Source organism: Panthera leo, chromosome F2, assembly GCF_018350215.1.
Source record: "Panthera leo isolate Ple1 chromosome F2, P.leo_Ple1_pat1.1, whole genome shotgun sequence".
NCBI classification, from domain to species: domain Eukaryota; kingdom Metazoa; phylum Chordata; class Mammalia; order Carnivora; family Felidae; genus Panthera; species Panthera leo.
This window is the reverse complement of record NC_056695.1, coordinates 47219195-47239083: the sequence shown is the minus strand read 5'-3', so window position 1 is coordinate 47239083 and position 19889 is coordinate 47219195. Positions and strand designations below refer to the sequence as shown.

The following is a 19889-nucleotide window of genomic DNA, read 5'->3' as shown; positions in this document are numbered from 1 at the left end:
AGTTCCAGAACTTGCATAAGATCACATGTGGTTAAGTGCAGAGCTGGGATCTGAACTTAGGCGGTTGATTCGTTCATTCATTCAGCTTTGCATTCTTGTTCTGAGACAGGCACACTGCCAGGGTTCATAAGACCATGATGAAGTCTCAGAGTTGGTCCTCTGTGGACAAATGGGAAGTCACACAATCTAGTTATTGTTTCTGACTCCAACCCAGTTCTCTTAACTATCCCCTTAATGACGCCTTACTGCTACAAACACTTTTAAGTCTGCGGTTGTCAGGGTGCCTGGAGGGCTCAGTCAGTTGTGTGTCTGACTTTTGATTTTGGCTCAGGTCATGATCAGGTCCTGGGATGGAGCCCTGTGTCGGGCTCTGTACTGAGCGTGGAGCCTGCTTAAAATTCTCTCTCTTCCTCTGTTCCTCTAACGTGCTCTTGTGCATGCTCTCTCTCTCTCTCTTTCTCTCAAAATAAATAAATATATAAATGCATACATGCATAAATAAGTTTGCAGTTGTTTCTGAAACCACTGATCACCATACAGAGACTACTACCTTCATCCCCACCATTTTCTAGCCATTCTGAGCAGCGTCTCAGTGCAGTAAAGGTGATGGCCAATTTCTAGGGCATATACATGTATACTCCAGGCCTGCTTTGTTTTATTTGGCTAATTAGTTACGGGAGCAGGAAATTCAAGTTTGAAAGTCGTGTGAGCAGAGCTTACTATGGGTGTGAGAAGCCATTTTAATTACTGGGTATTGACAAATATCTGTTTGGTGCCTGGCTGGCTCAGTTGGTGGAGTGTGCAACTCTTAATCTCGAGGTTGAGGGTTTGAGCCCCACATTGAGTGTAGAGATTACTTAAAACAATCTTAAAAAAAAAAAAAAAGACAAATATTTGCATGCTGGTTTTTACCCTTGATAGTGAGAACTTGGTCTTCGTGGATTCTGAAATAATGGCTGTTTCCTGAGAATCCTGGGGGGAGGCAGGGAAGGAAAGCAAAGTTAACTTGCACTTAACCTACCCAAAGAGAAGTACCATTGTTTCCTTACCCTGTAGCATTGCACATTCTCCCACAAGGTTGTTTTTATTTCCCAAATGATATTTCCGTCTGATAGTGTCTATAAACTCTGACCTTTGTGCTCTTTGACCAGTCTGTCTTTCTTGTGCCTTTAAGCAAACTCTGAAGGACAGACATGGTTTCTCTGGCAATGACCCACTTTCAGTGGCCATAGAAAGGCTGAATGGCCACTTTCTTGGGACAGAGGAATAATAATAAATGGTAATAGTAGTAAGTATGCCAAAGGTCTGCTATGGGGTAGGCACTGTGGAAATACTCTACATGCATTGTCTCATTGAATAATTACAGCGTCTAGAGGCATGTGTTATGATTACAGGTACCAGGGAAGGAAGCCTACCCACAAAGCATAAATAACTTACCTGACGGATACAGCTAACTAATAGCAATACTAAGACGCAGAACTAGGCTCATTAGGCACTAGAGCCTGTATCAGGCAGAAAGTGAAGGCAAATGACCATTTGGTCTTTAAGGTTCTGTAATTCCGACATGCTCTTCTCTACTCTGCTTTGAACAAAGCATATCAGAAGTGTTACCCTTGAGTTCCTCTGGCCCCCGTGCTTTAAATGGGAAAAGAAAAAAATCTGAAGCAGGTTTTAAGGAGAACCACCAGGGGAGAAGATGCTCAAACCATATCATGTGAGGAAGAGTTTACAGAACCAGAAATATTTATAGCCAGATTTGAGGAGACTAGCGCTGGGGAGTTGGGGCAGCGTGGGGAGGAGAGTATGCTAGTTGCCTTCAAATAATTGACGGACTGTCAGATGCAACAAAGAATAGGCTGCTGTTGTGTGACTCCCAAGTTGGAACCTCAGGACCAATGAGGAGAAGTTGGAGGGAAACAGGTGTTGATCCTATATAAAGACAAGTTTGTTATTCCTCAGACTAGAAAGCGGCGGAAAGGACGTTTGAATGCCAGTTCCATCGCTGTGGTAGGCATCTGTTGTTTTGCTTTCCAGAGTCCCTTCCTCTTTATTCTAAAAGCAATAGCCTGATTTCTTTTGGAGAAATGACATTTCCCCATTGACAGCAGTCTTGGTGGGACAGTCAGTCAAGTCGTACCACTCACCCCTGGCCCAGAGTTGAGTATGCGACCCAAGTTGGCGCAGTCAGGTTCTTTTTCCCAGGACGCTGTCTTGAGCTGGGTGACATGAGGGTGGAAAACAACTGGAACTGATTCTTCCCTGACCAGGGCCCTGACCAATGAGCAGATACCAAAATGCGAACTATGTTTTGTATAGTAAGCATCTCCTTCAAGCTATATTTTCCCACCATTTGCTTTCAGTCTTTAAAGAGAATCATCAAGGATTGTGGATTCCTTATGGTGTGGTTTGCAATTCCACGCTCTACTCATCTCTTCCCAATAAATTCTATTTTTACGTAAGTTGATAGGAATTTTTTCAATGTGAGCAAAAGGTTCTGACTGACACCACCATTAACTAGATGTGTGGCTGTGATTGTGGGCAACAGTTTGAGCTCTCTGAGCCCTAGTTCCTTCATTTGAAAATGATCCCAGTAGGTTTTAATGTATAACATGAAATAGTGTCTATAAAGAGAAAGGCATATAGTAAGTGCTCAATAAATGCTGCTTCGCTTCTATTTCTCCTTTAAAACATAAATTTTCGGGGCGCCTGGGTGGCTCAGTCGGTTACGCGTCCGACTTCAACTCAGGTCACGACCTCGCAGTCCGCGAGTTCGAGCCCCGCGTCCGGCTCTGGGCTGATGGCTCAGAGCCTGGAGCCTGCTTCCGATTCTGTGTTTCCCTCTCTCTCTGCCCCTCCCCCATTCATGCTGTGTCTCTCTCTGTCTCAAAAATAAATAAACGTTAAAAAAAAAAAAAAATTAAAAAAAAAAAAAAAAAAACATAAATTTTCTATTTTCAGAAAAACGAAGATGCTTGTAGAGTGGTTAGCCTAGTGCCTAGCACATAGCAGGTGCTCAATAAATGGTACAATAAATGGTAGCTAAATGGTAGCTGTGGAAGTGATTTTATTATAATTTTCTGTCACTGGAAAATGATTGACCAGAGATCTACGGAGGTGATTCAACCTCTGAGGTGAGTGGTTGGACATGATAGTATCATTTCATTCCTATACCAAGTGTCTGTGAATCTACACTAGAGAGATTTAGCATGGATGTGCAAGAGATGGGCAACTCCTTTAAAGCAAAATGGCAGAGACCGATGTCTTGGTATGAGAACTGAATATGGTTGGGTGCATCTCCTGGGCTGATGTCCAAGCCAGCGTTGAGGAGGGGTCACTAACCAACCTGCCCTGGGAGAGGGCTCTGCTGGTCACCCAGGTTAGTGTCCCACAGACTAACTCACTCAGTGCTTCTACCAATTTTATCGTAATCAGGAACACAGACTCAACTCATGTTGTTTTAGGAATAATGGAGTTTATTGAAAGGGCATATATGCATGGGAGCCTGGGAAGAGCCAAGGAACCCAGCCTCAGGAAAGGCATGAATCAAGACATCTCTGTGACGTGCTCTTTTCAGATTTCCAACTCTCCCCCTCACAGCAAAGTCTCTCTCTGTATGTTGTCTCCTTTATCTTCCTCCTTGCCAGCTGGCTGTTTCTGGTTATTTGTACGCACACAGCCCAAGATGGCCATTCAGTCCCCAAATCTGCATGGTCATCCAGGTCCAGCTACCATACCTAACTTACATCTGGGTGTCTTTCCCTAAAAAGGATTTGACTTGAGTCAGTTGACTTTAGCTGTTGAGTCAGTCAGTGTCACAGGCTACCCATGGGCCATCCCTGAGACCAATGTCCTTGCTGGGTACAACCAGCTGAGTCTGGGGAGGCAGGCTCACCTGGTCTGTTGCCCACGCGGCAGGAGACGTGGACTGGTCAGAAAGTGTTAGCAATATCTGGTAAGAGGCACCTTACCTGTGATGATACCAAAATACAAGATGCATTTTTGTATATTAAATATCCCTTTTAAGGTATATTTTTTTCTACTACTTTCTTCTTGTTTTTAAAGCAAATTTCCAAGGGTTATGTCTCCCACCCAAATTCCTTTTGATGTGGTTTGCCCTTGAAGAAGATCTCCTGTGAGATTATGGAAATCTCCCTTCTGTGGTGAATACAGAGTGTCAGCTTGAAGCAACTGGGTCTTCAAATGTGTTGTGTAAAGTTCTCCAGCTAGCAGGAAAGTGTTTCAATGGAAGGAAAGGCTTCAGTTTCCAGTCAGAGGAGAGGTGGAAGGAGGCCCTCAGGCCATGGGAGTGGGGAGAAATTGACAGTAATAAGGGAGTTGGGTGTGAGAGCTGGGTAGGAGCAAAGAGAGACCCGGTGAGAGCCGGAGCTTGGAGTGAGAGGCAAGCCAGCCAAGACCACAAGCCAGACAAGAAGTGCTGCTTCCACGGTGGGTTCCAGAATTTATACAGTGAAACCGGGAAAAGACCACAGAGTCAGGTAGAAAGAACGAGAAGGCTGGGCTGGGTGGGGGCTCGGCCCCGGTGAGATTGTGGAGTGTCAGCGAGGCACTAGTCCCGTAACTTCAGGAGCAGAGCTGTGTTTATCTTGTGAGACTCTAATCAGCTTGTATTCGGCGGGAACACTTGTAAGGTCTTAGCTACGATGGTCTTAACGGCCTCCCACTAAAGGGAGGTTCAGAGGTAAGAAGGATACATTTTTAAGACCGGGTGAATGTCTTGTCTTAAACTCTATTTAACACAAAGCAGAGTGCAACATTCTAGAAGGGCCCTTGGACATACGTTCCCTGAGAAGTTTTGAAAGCCAGCCCGGGGATTGCCCTGTAATTTGTTGTAGGCTTGCATGCCATTCGGATGCTTGTGAGATCTGACCACAGGGCTGAACTCACATCTTTCCAAATTGTTTTGGGATGCTCCTTTGACATCATGACTCTAAGAAAACATTACCACAAGTCTCTCTGTAGGAGTAGAAGATTTGATGGACTGTCTGTGGGGGACTCTCCGTGGGCCTCTAGGCACTGGACTAAGTAAGAGGATTTGGGGTACAGAATTTTGGGCCCACACACTTCACATTAATGCTTGCTCCTCCTCTGAGGGAGTGGGGCCGGGGGCGGTTTAAGCCTCTGTTTGTTGATTTCAAATGTCCCAGACCCAAATCTTGAAGGTGAGCACTTTGTGAATGAGGAAACAGCCCCAGAAAAACTCTGCAGAAAGCCTTGCCTTAACTCATTACTCAACTTGGTGAATTTTGAGGACTTAATGAGACATTGTAAGTAAAGAAAGGGATTACTTAAAGGCTAAGGATATCTGGGACCAGCTTAAATTGGGCAACGAGAAACCTAAGTTGCCCTTTGAGGATATTATTCATCCTATAAAAACAAAGTGTGTTTTTTCATAGTAAACATGTCAGAACGGCAGTTGTATAGACAAGTGTAGACTGGTTGCTGTCCAATCTGCCAATTTTCAGAGAAAAGACCGGGATCTGATAAGTGACAGAACGCCATGAGAACATTTGCCACAGGATCTTTTCTGGTTCATCCTTTCAGCACCAAACGTTTAAGTGTATCAATAAAAGTTCATTACAATGGCTGTTCTCACAATGTATTTACAATATTCATCTGAAAGTCTGTCTGATGGCCACCCTGAAGGCATTGGAATCCCATGACCAGTGCACATAAATGAGTGGTCCTGGTGCTTAAGGACAGGGCAAGACCAGATCCCCGAACTAGAAGTAAATATATTTTTGTTGTATTTACGAGCAGATACCATCTCTTCTCCACCCACCAGTTAATGCATCTATGAAAAGGAGAGAAGTATCCTGTTCAGCATGCCCCACATTTCAAATTGCACACCACCTCATGATTTTTGTCCTGTCATCATACCATCTATAATATTATTTTTGGACTTTTTTCTTTAAGTCAACTCACTTTCCAAAACATCTAAATGAATGTATTTTGAATCAAGTTGTTCATCTCTTTTAAATCAGTTTTACCGGGGCGCCTGGGTGGCTCAGTCTGTTGGGCGGCCGACTTCGGCTCAGGTCATGATCTCGCGGTCCGTGAGTTCGAGCCCCGCGTCGGGCTCTGTGCTAACAGCTCAGAGCCTGGAGCCTGTTTCAGATTCTGTGTCTCCCTCTCTCTGACCCTCCCCCGTTCATGCTCTGTCTCTCTCTGTCTGAAAAATAAATAAACGTTAAAAAAAAAATTAAAAAAAAAATCAGTTTTACCTGTCATAGCTTTTGTGGGATAATTATTTTTTTCTCGTATCAATTGAAACAAATACATAGCTATTACCAAAAAAAAAAAAAAAAAATACTGGCCCATTTTATTTTATTAAAAAAATTTTGTTTAATGTTTATTTTTGAGAGAGTCTGAGAAGGGCAGGGGCAGAGAGAGGAGGGAAGAGAGGATCCAAAGTGTACTGACAGCATGGAGCCCGATGTGGAGCTCAAACTCACAAACCGGGAGATCATGACCTGAGCCGAAGTCAGCTACTCAACTGACTGAGCCACCCAGGCGCCCCTCATTTTAAAAGACAATAGCCAAAAACATCTTGTGTAACCATGAATGGCACGCAGACCACATTTTGGAAAATACTGCCCAGCTATAAGAAGGATGCTGGGTGTGGGAGGCACTTAATGCAGTCTGCCTACTTCTTCCCTGGAAGAGACCTGTTGGTTCCAATAATCTCATTAACTGCCTGATCAATTCTGGGTTAGTTATTCACCCCCTACAACTTCATTTCCTCCTCTAAGGAAGTTGGACTAAATAAGTTGTGAGTTCCTTTCTGTCTTTAGAGACCTGTGATTTTCCATGTTCTGTTGCCGGGCCCAGCACACTGGTAGGGGATGCTGTCAGGAGCAGTGGGGCTATGAACACAAGTTGTTTCCTAGCAGCACTCCATACATGTGCTTGCTCAATCTTTCTGGGAATTTTGGAGAGGTTTGCTTTGCTTTTCATCAGCAACGGTTAGAGAATATTCCTCCCAGCCACGGGAGGGGAGCAAAAGCCCCCTTTCTCTAGTTTGGATGAGTTGCACTTGCTGGGCGGTGGGGAGGCAAATGGGAAAAGAATTTGGAAGGTGACTTCGAAAGGTTGCTGATTTTGCCCTACTATGACCCTTTGACATTTCTAACCCCCCAACTACTCTGGAATGATCTTGGGGAAAAGGAGAACCTAATTTGATTACTCCACACCTAAGAGCACAGTGATGATAAATAGGGAGAAGGATGATGCATAATTAATGTGTTATTAGTCTAATAAAGTAACAGCAAGTCAACTAACCTCACTGAGCTTTTGTTTCCTCAGTTGAAAAAGACGAAATTTGAAACTGATGACGTGTGAAATTTCTGCTGGTTCTATAGTTCTTTGAATGTATGACTTCAGCTTTTATTTTTATTTTTTTAAGTTTATTTATTTTGAGATAGAGAGTTCAAGCAGGGGAGGAGCAGGAGGAGAGAGAGGATCCCAAGCAGGCTCTGTGCTGCCAGCACAGAGGCTGACGTGGGGCTCAAACCGAGGAACTGTGAGATCGTGACCTGCATCTAACTCAAGAGTCAGACGTTCAACCGACTGAGCAGTCCCGGTGCCCTGCAGCTCTTATTTTTTTAAGGAAAAAAGTACTAGATTTTAAATTTGATGGAATCCCTTTAAAAATCTGTTATCAGAAGACAAGAATGAAGTTCCCTTTTAGGATAACCATCTATCAAACTTAACGTGTAATTTACGTAAGTTTTCAGAACTATGATGTGGTCTGTAGTACAACTGAATCTAAATGTCACATGTCCATGTTCTTCATTATTCCATTCATTTATTCGGTCCTTCTTTCTTCAAACATACACTGCACTTCTGTTATGTACCATGTATCATAACATGGTGATTAGGTGTAATTCTGGAGGCAGAATAACTTGGATTGACTTTCATTTCCACTACACATTAACCCTCTGACATTGGGTAAGTGACTTAATCTCCTTAAGCCTGGTTCCCTTATGTGTAAACTGGGGAGGACAAAATATTGATCATAATTATAGGATCATTGAAGAGTAAAAGAGATAGCAGGTGGAAAGTCAAGTGTCGGGTATATAGTAAGCACTCAATAAATGGCAGCTGTTATCATCCTCCACATCACCATTGTTACGGGCTGAATTGTGTCCTCCCTCCCCCTGACTCCCCACCCTACAATTCATTGTTGAAGTCTCAAACCCCAGTACCTCAGAATATGACTGTATTTGGACACAGGACCTTTAAAGAGGTAATTACAGGGGTACCTGGGTGGCTCACTCAGTTAAGTGTCTGACTTCGGCTCAGGTCATGATCTCACAGTCCGTGAGTTCGAGCCCCACGTCAGGCTCTGTACTGACAGCTCGGAGCCTGGAGCCTGCTTCAGATTCTGTCTCCTTCTCTCTCTGCCCTTCCCCCCTCACACTCTCTCTCTCAAAAATAAATAAACATTAAAAAAGAAAAAGAGGTAATGACAGTAAAATGATCTCATATGGGTGGGTCCTAATCCAATATGACTAATGTCCCTATAAGAAGAGGAGATTAGGACACAGACACACACAGGGTAAAACCATGTGAAGACACAGAGAGAAGATAGTTATCTGGAAGGCAAGAAGAGAGAGCATGAAATTAACCCTGCCTATACCTTGAGCTTGGACTTGTAGTCTCCACAACTGCGAGAAAATAAATTTCTGTTGTTTAAGCCACCCTCTCTGTGGTATTTGTTACGTCAGTCCTGGCAGCTAATATGATCATCACCATCACTGCCATCCCCATGTGCTGGGATTCAAAGATGACTGTGCCATTAACTCTTTTTCAGTGAATTCACAGTCTGAGGGAGACAAGCACATAAGCAAATATACTTCATAATGCAGCCCGATAAGGAGAAGAGTGGAGGTCTGTACCCATTACAGCGTGGGATGCTTCGTAGTTGGGAGGAGGGAGAAATTACTTAAGGAGAAGCGAGGGAGAAAAAGGAAAGATGTTTTAATGGGCTCTCGGCTTGAAAAGATGGAGGGAGGTCACTTGGTAAATGAAGGGGGGGGACAGTACATATGGTGGAATTCTTATGGAACAAGGACATTCTTCAGGATTTGTTATTTAGGAATAATTTGTTCTCCAACATGGGACCTCACCTGTTTGTGGTGGAGAGGAAGTGAGTCCTTAACCATAGCAACATGAAGCGTTACCCATCAACAGGCTAAGCTGGCTCCTGAACATTCATTTCTGTGGTCCAGAGAAGTTGAGGATAGCACAGAAAGATACTCCATTTTGGTCCACCAGAAGCATTCAGCAGGCTGAGTGTTTTTTGTTTTGAAGCCCAGGTAACAGGACACCTCAGCTTTAGCTCAGAGTGGATAAGAGGACAATGAGAAGGGGGCAGAAATAGCCTGGTTCGGGAGGCGGTGGTTAACATGTAATCCATTGGTTCTGGTGTATACATACGTGAAGATTTAGAATACATAAAAATATGATTATAACTGGCTTCGCATAAAGCCCTCATCATGCGTTCAAATAAGTTACCCTTTAAATGAATCAGAATAAGTGCGGTGGGGGAGGTAATATTATTCTCTGCCTGCTTCATGGATTGTTGAGGATTAATGAGCTAACGTCTGTAAAGCTCTCTGGCAATGCAGAAGAAAAGAACTAGAGAAGTAGGAGGTGTTATTATGCCCTCCCCCTCCCCCCTGCAAAGCGAAAGGACCAAGTGCAAAACAGTCTGTCTTGTCTTCTGTCTTTTTTAAAATAACAAAAAGTGATTAAGGAACATTTTGTTAAAAGACACACGCACGAAATTTCTCATGTCATTGCGCCATAGTTCCTCCATCTTTATTCTGATTATACCCATTGGTTGTAACCATTCACGGCTTTTAAATACTTACATGTTTTGCATTAGCTTTCTTATATTTACTTAACATCATAATTTACTCCTGTTGCTACATAACCTTTAAAGTATTATGTGGATGTGTAACTTGTATACAATAAAATCCACCCATTTTAGTGTATCATTATAGGACTCTTAGTCAATTTATAAATTTATAAAGTAAGCAAATTTATATAACTGTGCAATCATTGCTAAAATCCAGTTTTAGAGCAATTCCATTTTCCCCAATTTCCCTTGTGCCCGTTTGTAGTTCCTGGTTTCATCCCCTGTCCTAGGAAACCACTGATCTGCTTTCTGTGTAAGAGATTTGTATTTCCTAGAAATTTTATCTAAACTTGTGTCTGGCGTATGCTGCTTAGTAAAATGTTTTTGAGGTCCATCCACATTGTAGTATATGTCAGTAGTCTGCTCCTGAATAATATCTGTTGTGTGGAGATATCACGTTTTGTTTGGCTACTCACCAGTTGATGGACACCTGGATTGTTCCCAATTTTTGGCTGTTTACTGTGCTGTAAACCTATGTTTTTACATGGACATAGATAAGTTGGAGTGGAATTGCTGAGTCGTATGGTAACTCTGTTTAGCTTTGTAAAGGAACAACCAAGGTGTTCCAAAGTGGCCGCACCATTTTACGTTCCCACCAGCGAGGTACGAAGGTTCCAATTTCTCCTCATCTTCGCCAACACGTGTTATTGTCTCTCTTTTTGTTTATAGCCTTTAAAGTGGATGGAAGGTGGTATTTCATTGGTTTCAGTTTGCATTTCCCTAATAACTAATGATGTGGAACATTTCTTCTTGTGCATTTACCCTGGAACATTTCTTCTTGTGCATTTACCCTTTATATATCTTCTTTGGTGAAGTGACTTCAAATACTCTGCCCATTTTTAAATTAGGTTGTTTTTCTTCTTGTTTCTGGTTATAAGGGGTTTTAAATATATTCTGGACTTACGTCCTTTGTTAGATACACTATCTGCAAGTATTTTCTCCCTTTTGGCTTTTCATTTCCTTAGTGCTATTTTTTTTGAAGAGAAAACCTCTTTCATTCTGATGGAGTCCAATGTATCAGTTGTTTGTTTTTTTTTTTCTTTTACAGATTATGCTTTTGGTATCATACCTCAGAAATGTTTGTCTAATCCCAAGTCACAGAAATTTTCTCCTCTGTTGTATTCTAAAGTTTTATAATTTTAGTTCTTATGTTTAGGCCTGTGATCACTTTTAACTTAATTTTTGTGTCTGGTGTAATGTGAGATCTAAGTGTTTTGGGTTTTGCATGTGGCTCTCCAACGGTCCCACTACCATTTGTTGGCAAGACTATCCTTTCTTCACTGAATTGCCTCTGTACCTTTGTCAAAAATCACTTGACCATAGAGGCACCTGGGTGGCTCAGTCAGTTGAGCATCCAAATTTGGCTCAGGTCATGATCTCACAGTCTGTGAGTTCGAACCCCGCATCGGGCTCACTGCTCTCAGTGCAGAGCCTGCTTCAGATCTGGTCTCCCTCTCCTTCTGCCCCTCCCCCACTCATGTGTGTGCATGCTCGCTCTCTCTCTCTCAAAAATAAACAAATGTTAAAAAAAACATTGGTTGACCCTAAGTATAACTAAATATAAGAGTGTGTTTTTGGACGCTCAATTTTGATTCATTCAGGTCTATCCTTATGCCAATAGCATACTGTCTTGATTTCTGTAGCCTTACAGTGAATCTTGAAATAAGGTTCAGTTTTGTTCTTCTTTTTGAAAAATCTTTCCCCTATTCTTTATAACACTGTTTAACACTGTTTATTCTTTGTAACGCTTTTTAACACTGTTTAATGGCTGCAGAATAGTCCATAAAATGGATGTGTTATAATGAGTATACCTCATCATTTAGCTGTTCCAGTTTTTTTTTTTTTTTCCTGTTGTATTTTTTCTCTTGGTGGTATAGTTTCTTAAGGTGAGTTCTGGGAGGGGGGTTGCTGGATCAAAGGCTATGAATGTATGTACCCACATGTTTGGTATAAAAGGGACAGCCTTGGGGCGCCCGGGTGGCTCAGTCGGTTAAGTGTCAGACTATTGATTTTGGCTCAAGTTATGATCTTGCAGTTCATGAGTTCAAGCCCCACATTGGGCTCTGCACTGACAGTGTGGAGCCTACTTGGGATTCTCTCTCTCTCCCTCACTCTCTTCCCCTCCCCACTTATGCGCTCTCTCTCTCTCTCTCTCTCTCTCTAAATAAAGAGATAAGCATAAAAAAAATTAAGGACAGGGGCGCCTGGGTGGCTCAGTCGGTTAAGCGTCCGACTTCGGCTCAGGTCATGATCTCGCGGTCCATGAGTTCGAGCCCCACGTCGGGCTCCGTGCTGACAGCTCAGAGCCTGGAGCCTGTTTCGGATTCTGTGTCTCCCTCTCTCTCTGCTTCTTCCCTGTTCATGCTCTGTCTCTCTCTGTCTCAAAAATAAATAAACGTTAAAAAAAATTAAAAAAAAAAAAATTAAGGACAGCCTTGACAGGTAGGGTAGTGCTTTTCACCCTGAAGGGCTAACATTTATTGAGCACTTGTGAGGTACAGGCATTGCACTAAATGTTTTATACCTATTATTTCACCGAAGCTTCACAACTACTTGTCAAGTAGATGTGATTATCCCCACTTAACAGGAGGGTGAGATAAGTATTTTGACCCAGTTTGACCAGCAGACAGATGGTCGAGCCAGGATGGCAGCTGAGAACATCTCCCTGACCGAAGTACTGAAATACCTCTGTTCATTCTCGGCAGCAGTTACTGGAAGGATCGTTTGGAATGGGGGAATTTGCTCAAGTTTCCCAGTCTTCACCAGATACGCTCATCTTCTCTGCTTGTCTTTATCAACACTTTCATTACATGTCACAAGGGCTGCCTTGTGGACTGAGGGGGCCCGTCTTACAGGCAGGAAAACCCAAAAATTTAAAGGTTGATCCCTGGAGGAGGCCAGGAAATGATTCTGACTCTAATTAATGTCTCCTAGGCTTCTTTGGTTTCTCCTGAGTACTACTGAAGGAAGGGGAAGCTTTCTAATTTTGTTCTATGTTATACTTTGAACGTGAAGGTTCATTGAAAGTCTTGCCAAAAGGCTCGGCCCTGGGCATTTGCACTCTCCATAGACATTCTTACTTTACAATGTTTTCCACCCTCCCTTCCCACCCAAGAGCCCCGGAGCCTTTTAAACTGAGGACACAGCATCTCCCACTCTCAGTGGCCTGGAACTCGGATTGAGGCACACAACGGCAGAGCTGTCCTGCAGAACAAAGCCAGCGTCCGGGCTGGGGAGGAGACTCCAGCCCCGCTGCTCTTCTGGCTCAAAGGAGCGGCAGTGAACAAAGCAGGGGGGCCCTGCCTGGGAGCCTGCAGCTCAGAGTAATGGACACTCGGCTCTGCCGAGCACAGGTGGCACACGCCAGGGGAGGTCGGGTGTCCGCTTTGTGCAGGCGGGAACTGGGGCTGCCTGGCCCCGTCTCGGCCCAATCTCAGTCAAAAGCTGGCATTGATGAGGGTGGCGGGTCCTGTTTCATTCCAAGGCTGTGCCCTGAAACAGCACGAGGCTGAAAGTCACTCTCCCTTCCCTGGGGAGATGCTGAGAACGCACGAAGCTGGAGCCTCACGCCCCCCTTTCCAACCACCTGCAGGTGGAACCAACCCCACGCTCCAGGCTATTGTTCAAATGTGTCCTCTGCCCAAAATGACCTTCCTGCCTGCCCATCTGCCATTCCTCCAAGTGCTGCTCCAATCATGTAGAATCACTGATTCTACACGAATGCCAACTGCACGTCAGGCACACGTCCCAGTCTGGGAAATTGTCCTAGGTCTCCCTGGTATGATTCCTCTCTCCTTCCCCAGTACTCTCTGAGCACTTTGTCTCGACCTCTACTGTAGTCTTTACACGGCTGGGCTGTCATTCTGTTCTACCCTCTGAGCCTGACCTCTGGAGCTTCTTCGTTACTCTGTTCTGAGCTTTTCTGTCTTCCAGTCTCTGGCTCAGCAAGCTGATTCTGATCTCCTGGTTCTGATTTAACCACAAGATTCTTTTGTTGTTGTTTTTCTCATGATGTCCCCTATAACCAGTGCTTCCTGGCATCCACTTTGGGAAACACTGCTGTACTTGTAACCCAGCCTGGAGATCTGACTCAGATTTTGATTGCTCCCTTGACTCATGGCTTGATTTTAGCCTTATTACCCCCAGGCAAACCTAAGCAATGACCATCCAGCCGTCAAACCTTTGCAGCAAGAACTCCCTTCCTTCCTTAAATATACATGTTAGTTGTAAGTGGCTCTTGCTATAGATAAAATTACCTTATAGTGGAGGAGGTGTACTTGTGATGGTTGGGGCTGGGAAGGGGATGGGGAATAGATTGTTCTGACTTTCTTGAAAATGTTCTTCTTTCAGAGGGTATGGAGAGTGAGGACTGGGGTTCAGTTCAGCCCCTGGAGGGAAAACATTGGGGCTGCAATGGCATCACTTAACTGGCTCTTTGTCCAGTGTTACTTGAGGATGATGAGAAATCCTGGTCCCCTAATACTGCCCGGTAACTAGTTTTATTATCACTGCAATGGTAGATGTTCTTTTCCAGTGTAAAAATGCTACTGTAATCGATCCATCAGTCTGCCTGTAGCTTCTGGGAGTCACATATATGTGCTCAGCACTGTATGAAATGTGCAATACAAAGAAATAACAGAGATGGCCCTGCCCAGAATAGACTATTCTGGGACCTTGTGCCCAACTTGCAATGCCCCCCCTTAAATTCCCACTCTATACTCACTCACAGGAAGCTGGCTCCCTACAGTCATGCTCATTGAACTTGATCTTATATCCTGGGCCCAGCTGATTGGACCACAGTTGTCCATTTGACCCACACAGACCCAGTCAGAGCCTATTCACAGTAAATGTCAGGGTGGGGCTGGGGGAAGGAAAAGAGAGAGAGAAAGACCGTGGAAGGTACTGGAAGAGGAAATGAAAGCTTCTGCCTTTAGCCCTAAAGATCAGAGCCACCATGAGGCCAAGAATGGCATGAAGAGAGTAACCTGTGCCACCGGGATGCCCATGCCCTTGCAGTAATGCCCACTTTCAGAGGCAGAAGCTCTTGTCCACAGTGGCGGCTCCAGAATTCCTGTGGGAGGTGACAGCTGGAATATGGGAAGAAGGCAAGTGCTAAGTGATTTTTTTTTTTTTGGATGCTGTATTTGCATAGTATATCCATTGTTTTCAGTTGGATTGTTTGTTTTGGGAGAGCTTGAGCAAGAGGAGACTAATTCTCCCAGCTACGTCCTGGCACTGTTACTGGTTGTATCAATGAGCGATTGCCACATACTGTTGTGTAACAAACCACCCCAAAACTCACGGCTTATAACAGCAACCGTTTATTCTCACGCTCACAGCTCTGCGTGTCTACTGTGGGTCAGCAGTGACTGCACTGAGCCCCAGCTCCAGCTGGACTGGGCTTCTCTTACGGATTGAGGTCGGTCTGTGTTCACTCTGGGGCCCAGGCCGAAAGGGCAGCAGCTAGAAGGGCGAGCTCTTTCCATGACCATGGCAGAGGAGCAGGAGGGCAGTGCCAATGCTGTGGGCTTGCGTTACAGCTATTAGCAACCCACTGACCAAAGCAAGTCACACAACTGACCCCAAAGTCAAGGGATAAGGAAATATACTCTTACCATGGAGGTAGACGGGAAGGCGTGAATATTCTTGAACGATCAGCCATCTATTGCCCTTGTGCTCAGGAACACTTCTCCATCCCCCATACCTGCCCGAAAGCAGCATGAGAGGTAGAAGATAACTTCTCTCTTCTAGACGGCCACATGTTAGTGCTCAGGGGGTGTGTGCTGATTCTTGCTGGGCGCCTTACTCTGCCCACCTGGAGAGCCTCCCCAAGACCGTGATTGGAATAGACCACTCCCAGAGGTCTGACGCCACTGTCCCCACAAAGCAATGATTACAGTTGGTCATTTTGTTTGCCGTCTACGCCCTCTCCTCCCGATGATAAACTTTACAAAGGCAAGAGCCTGTGTCTGTTTTACTCACCACTAGTGGCCCCAGCGTCACTTACAAAATAGGCACTCAAAAATAGTTGTTAAAGAAATGAGTGAATAGGCCCCACAGCAATAGATATCGTTGTATTGCAACCCTCAGGTTGTCAGTGTTTCCCCAAATACTGACCACATGCCTCATTTTTAACTTCTCCAAAAACCTCCTCCCTCCCCCGCTCTTTTGCCAAGTGAGTGAGGGTGGCTGGATCACAAGGCTGAGTGGTGACGCAGCCTCTCCATCACTGCCTCCCATCACTCCCCGCTCCTGGAGTGACCTCTGTTAACAGGTTATCTGCCTGGACAAGTCACCTCTGCCCCGATCGGGGTGCCCTCTGTGGGTCTCCTGGCCTGATGACAATCAAGGTGTCCTGATAGGCTGCGCATTGCCTTCGTTCCTCAGAGCTATCAGGGAGGGTGTAAATGTGTTGGGATCCATTGATTTTCTTCCCCCTCTCCGCCTCCTCTTTACTCAAGTGCAATGAAATAATCTCATGGCGGAAGATCTGGGGAGAGATTTCCTACCTGGTGACCCCTGAAATCAAGACTTAAGCTCAAGGCACTGTTCTCTCTAAATTCAGGCCTTGCCTAATAGGACAGTAGCAAATGAGCAATCAGAGTAATGCTGAGCCTTTCCAAGGGCTTTAGAGACACAGATATGGGTTCAAATCTGCTCTCTACCATTTTACTGAGCGTAGGACTGAGGACAGGTTTTGAAGCCTGTCAGTTCCCTCATTTGCGAGTGTTAAATGGCGCTGCCCCGCGGTGCCCTTGTGAAGATTCAATGAGAGTCTAGTTCAAGGGCCCGCACGGTGCCTGCCAAACAGAGTGCTCCAAACAAGGTACCCTTTCTCATCCCCAACCCAAACGCTTATTCATTTATCCATTTTCTTCCTCTGATTTTTGCAGTAAAGGCAGGTTAGAATGAACAATCACATCAACCTTGAAGAAACCAGGTTAAGCAGTAAAGTCTGAATTTGGGAGGAAAGAACAATCCCAGACGTTTTTCCCCTAACCTGCTCAAACTGTGTGTCTGATAAAACCTATCATATACAAACTTAATTATTTAGAATATTTTCTCATCCTTTGGAAGGCTTTCGTGTATAGTCAAGATTTGAAATGGGAAGCATTTAAGTTGCCAGAGGATGGTGGGTATATCAGGGATGTATTGATGGAGAAGATTCTGGGTTATGTGAAGCAGGGATGGTGGGGTAAATTTCGAAGTCCCAGCGTATCACCAAGGACCGCAGGCCACCACATTGTACTTCATAACGGGGTGTGGGGGCGGGGGGCCGTGTTTCTCACACTAATGTGTTCTGGAATTTTCGATACAGTTTAGCTCGCCAGTTTAGCTCACGGTTTGGGGGTTCAAGCCCTGTGTCGGGCTCTGTGCTGACGGCTCCGAGCCTGGATCCTGCTTTGGATTCTGTGCCTCCCTTTTTCTCTGCTCCTCTCCTCACTTACACTATGTCTCTTTCTCAAAAATAAACATTAAAAAAAAAAAGTTTAGCTTGCCAGCTTACAGTCAGGTGAGAGAATTCTTTAAGCATCCCACAGTAGCTCCCCCTCCTGTTCCTCCCTGCCACCGGCCCCACCCTCCCAAGTAACTCTCACATCCTGACCCCTTTTCACTCCAAAATGCAGATCTGTGTCACTGCCTTGCTAACCCCCTCTCCCGATCCCCCTGACCCTGCTTCCTGCACATCTGGGTTCTCCAGGGCAGTTGAAAAGAAAGTAAAGCAAAGTAAAATAGAATAGAGTAAAATTAAATAAAATAATATTGGAGAGCCATGTAGAGCTGCCAACTTTTTCCTTTGTCAGGTACGTCATTTGAAAGAATGACCACTTAATGACTGTTACCTTTTCATGAAAGAAAGGTCATTACAACCAAATGGTAAAAAAATACATATAATTTAAGGGAAAAAAAGTTCCTTAAATTACACAGATGTCCATACTTTCCTCATTTCAGCAGAGCCCGTGAAAACTCCATCACGAAAGACTGTTGAGGAACCAGGGCCAGTGGATGCATAAATAGCCTCCCCAGGATGTCGGCCCTGGGCCCTGGCCTTCTTCTGGAATCACCCTTGCAGACCCCCTGCCAGCTCCTCCCACAGACCCTGCTGTGCCTGGTGCACCTCCCTGCTCTCCCTCCTGCATTTTGCCTAGAATGTTCATGCTGCCTGTCTCTGCTTGGCTGCACTTACCCTTGGAAGCCCAGCCTAGGAACGATCTCATCCAGGAAGTCCTCGTGGTGACGGAAGTTCCCCCTTACCCCAAAGTGTAGGGTCTCTAGTTATCCCAGTCAACTAGCCTTTCGAGGTATTTTTGCCTTCAGGGCTGAATCTACCCTCCCGGCCCTTACCACCCGCATGTGCCCCTTGCAGCCCAGCAAGTCAAGCTCCCGCTTCAAGGTTTTTGAGCTGTCTTGGGGGCTGCAGTTTCCACAGTCAGTCTGCACCCAGTTTCCTGCTGCCTCATGGGTCCTCAGAATGGCACTGTCCTCCTCTTTCCTCAAGTGACACCAACATATCAGACTTTTACTGGAGATGTGGGTGGGGAAAGGATTAGATTGCAACCAACATAATGCAGCAGTTTAAAAGCATGTTTTCAATAGAGGCGTCCTAAAATTCTCCCAATCATTCCCTGTCCTCAGAGAGCCCCCTTAGATGTCTGCCCTGTCACGGGGTTTGTCTCATCCCAAACCCCTTCCTTCCACTCATCAGCTCTAACTCCCTTCCATCACCAGCCGTAACTCCCGTCCATTCCCCATGAGTAGCAATTTCAGTCTGCATCCCTCCTGTAAGTTCTGGGTCTACGTTTGAATATCTGAAACTCACAAATGAGTAAGAGTGCTGTCTCTCACAGATCGGCACCCTTTAGCAGGGTACATCAACAGCAGGAGCTCTGAAATCAGTTTTGCAAATACAAAACTCCTTCAGACACCGGGCTCCATCAGTGGGAAGGGAGCCATCCAGAAAGCAGTGGGGTTTGGTCAGTGGGACTTGGTTGGTTTGTTTGAGTTAGTGATTATTTTCTTAGAGATTTGTCAACACCACTTGTCTGCTAGGCTGGAGCTTCTGGGGACAGGGACTTACTTATCTTTATCTCCCCAGGATGAAGCACTTAATACATGTTTGCTGAACGAATTAAAGAGCTCATGAGTGGAACCAGCTCAGTTAAACCAATAGTGAGCATGCAAGGAATAATTTGTTGAATAAAACGCTAACTTGAAGATTGCATAGCAACATTATTTACAATAGCCAAATTATGGAAGCAGCCCACGTGTCCATTGATAGATGAATAAAGAAGACACACACACACACACACACACACACACACACACACACACACACACACACACTGGAATATTATCCAGCCGTAAAAAAAGAACGAAATCTTGTCATTATAGTGACATGGATGGAGCTAGAGAGTATAATACTAAGCGACATTAAGTCAGTCGGACAAAGACAAATGCCATATGATTTCCCTCATGTGTGGAATCTAAGAAACAAAAGAAATGAACATGGGGGAAAAAGAGAGGAAAACCAAGAAACAGACTTAACTATAGAGAACAAACTAATGGTTACCAGAGGAGAGGTGGGGGGGTGGGGAGAGGTGACATAGGTGATGGGGATTAAAGAGTACACTTATGATGAGCACTTAGTATGTAGAGAATTGTTGCATCACTGTATTGTACATCTGAAACTAATATAACACTGTATATTAACAATACTGGAATTAAAATAAAAATTTAAAAATAAGTATTTGTTGAATAATAGAGTGAATCATTGGTTTGATGAATACATTCTAAACTGCTATACCTTATTCCACTTTCTTCTTAGCAGGCTCATATCTGTCTGTTTTGGACTCAGGCCATTAACCAGACCCCAGCTCCTCCTGACATTCAGCTTGGCTTGACCTTGGGCTGTATAGAGTTTAGTGATTAGGGATGCAGTTTCTGC

At 44.6% G+C, this 19889-nt stretch overlaps 1 long non-coding RNA gene across 1 annotated transcript in view; it reads left to right on the top strand.

The window, feature by feature from the left end:
* Positions 1-19889, top strand: part of LOC122210495 — a 92583-nt gene that overhangs the window by 52333 nt on the left and 20361 nt on the right. The gene's annotated exons all lie outside the window — the stretch shown is intronic.